The 2397-nt window shown below is 41.6% G+C and overlaps 1 non-coding gene across 1 annotated transcript; it reads left to right on the top strand.

Moving 5' to 3' along the window:
• The first annotated feature begins 752 nt into the window (after positions 1–752).
• Positions 753–859, top strand: LOC123596557. Its single transcript, XR_006711732.1, has one exon. It is a non-coding gene; the product is annotated as a U6 spliceosomal RNA (small nuclear RNA).
• The last annotated feature ends 1538 nt before the right edge of the window (positions 860–2397 follow it).

Below are 2397 nucleotides of genomic sequence, written 5' to 3'. Positions count from 1 at the left end.
TCTATCTCAAAATAAATAAATAAGCTTAAAAAAAGATGTGTTAAGACTAAATGAGACAATATGTGTAATTAGCTTACCATTGGGTTGAGCATACAATCACCATATCATAAATAATGGCTATTATTATTGGTCTTTCATTTCTGATGCATCAGCAGGCAAGGTGGTTCCACTGAAGCATCAGACGCTTGGGAACCAGGAGGGTGACTGTGTGTCCCACGATACTCACAGGATTACATGGGTACACTTCTTTAGGGGCTTGATCAAATCACTGTTTTACACTAGAGCAAAGAGCCAAAGTATATCTCAGGCTCACACTTTTCTGACAGGTTAGTTCATTACAATCTGCCAGACTGAGCTGGGCTCCAAGACTCCAGAGATGAAGGTGGCAGGGTGCTCCCTCCAAGATCAGCCAGACAAAGTCCTCTCCACAAATGTGGAATCATTTATAATAATTTATAATAATTCCACTGACAGTGGAATATCATACTCTCTTGAGGAAGACATGAGACCTAATCTGTTTGGTGACATAAGCTCTTTTAGACAGCCCCAAAGGTCACAGCAAGCCTCTTTGCTTTAGCATCTGTTGAATACTCAGGTTGAAAATCCAGCCTGGGACACCAGGGTATAAGAATGAAGGACAGGGAGAGGATTACTTGTCTCTGAGCAAGACTCTTCTCTAGGCCTTTAATCTCTCATCCATAAAATGGGTACATTTGTTAGTGTCACTAAGCATTAAAGAGGAACTATCTCTAATGCTCACTTTAGCAGCACATGTATCAAAATTAGAACAAGACAGAGAAGATTAGCATGGCCCCTATGCAAGGATAACACACGAGTTTGTGAAGCATTCCATTGTTTTTAATTGAAAAATAAAATTCATACAGAAAAAAAGGAAATACATTTGGCACATAATAATAATAATAATAATCTTTAAAATGCAAAAAAGGATGGATCCATTAGTGTTCTCTGAATTAGATCTCAATTAACTCACTCCAAAACTCTAAAAAAAAAAATCCCATGAGAAAACTGAAACTAAAGCATTGCTACATTGAGGAGCTAAGTAGACAGCTTTAACCTCAGAGAAGTGTCTGCTTCCCACCCCAACCAGAGCTACAGTGCTGCAGTGGGTGCCAGGGTCCAGAGGCTGTGGTCTCAGAGAGCTGAATCCAAGACAGAACAGCAGCTCTGGCTACAGCCACAGGGAAGAAAATAGAAATCAGTCCCAGCACTGCCAGAAAAGCACTATACTAATCACCCAAAAGAATATGTGGATTTTCAGGGATCTTGAAGGGGAAAGAAGGAAAGTTAAAGGGATTGGAATTATAGTAATTCTCCTGTGTGTGAGCTTTGGTTCAAAAGTGCCACTTCCTTATGTTGTATTATCATCCTTTTCCTGGAAGGTATGGCTTAGGGAAGCAAGCTTGTGTGTGTGTGTGTGTGTGTGTGTGTGTGTGTGTGTGTGTGTATACTTCCCCTGGGAAATGACAAATGGGCTAAAGTTGTAGGAACACCAAAGATTAAAAGATGTACTTGGCTATAGGAAGTAGGGATGGGATGGGAGTGAAGTGAGGAAAGACTTTACAGTGAGGAAAGACTTTACAAGAGAACCACTTTGATTTATAAACATCATCAGAACAGGGTTTGGGTTGATCTAATTCGTCCTTTTATCTTCAGCATCTAGCACAATGGCATGCAGCAGGTAGTCGGTGAGTATCAAGTGAAAGCACAAATGAATGAAAAGGAGAAGAAGACATTCCAGACACAGGCACACAGGATGTCGGACATCACCCTCCTCCAGTCCAGAGTCTACTTAATAGAGACGAGAATCAATTACCTAAGAGAAGGTGGGATTATTTGCTATTGTATAGCAAGCATGGGCCTAAACCTTTGCATAGGTGAAGCTGCTTATTGGAAGATGTAATGGGGTCTTTTTACCTCGTATCTCACCAATCACAGGTGGGCTTCCTCCTCAGGGAAAGGACCAGGCTGGTGGAGAGACCACAAGAGATGAGGTGAAAAGGGAGAGGCTGCCCCTTCCAAGTGCTGCAGGCACAAGAGAACAGTGCCCTTTCACTTAGGGATCACCACACAAATGTAAAGCCCTGTGGCTGTTAGACTGGTATTAAGAAAAATAGCCCCTTCTTTTTTGGGGGGATAGGAATAAGCAAGAGCATGTTGAATTAAGGGAAATTTTTAGTTCCAGTATGAGTCAAAGCAGAAAAATGGGGAGAGGAAGATAACAGTCCCTCACTATTGGCTTAAGTTGGGCAAAAGTACAGAAGAGAGGAAGAAAAAATAGTCCTACATGATGGAGTTCAAGGTATTGTGAATGGGCACTGCTGATGTGGGCAGGGACTAGACCATATCTTACTGATAGTTCTGGAGTTTATTCTGAAG

The sequence above is a fragment of the Leopardus geoffroyi genome, chromosome B1, assembly GCF_018350155.1.
Source record: "Leopardus geoffroyi isolate Oge1 chromosome B1, O.geoffroyi_Oge1_pat1.0, whole genome shotgun sequence".
NCBI classification, from domain to species: domain Eukaryota; kingdom Metazoa; phylum Chordata; class Mammalia; order Carnivora; family Felidae; genus Leopardus; species Leopardus geoffroyi.
The sequence above is the reverse complement of the archived record's forward strand: the minus strand, read 5'-3'. Positions and strand labels throughout refer to the sequence as shown.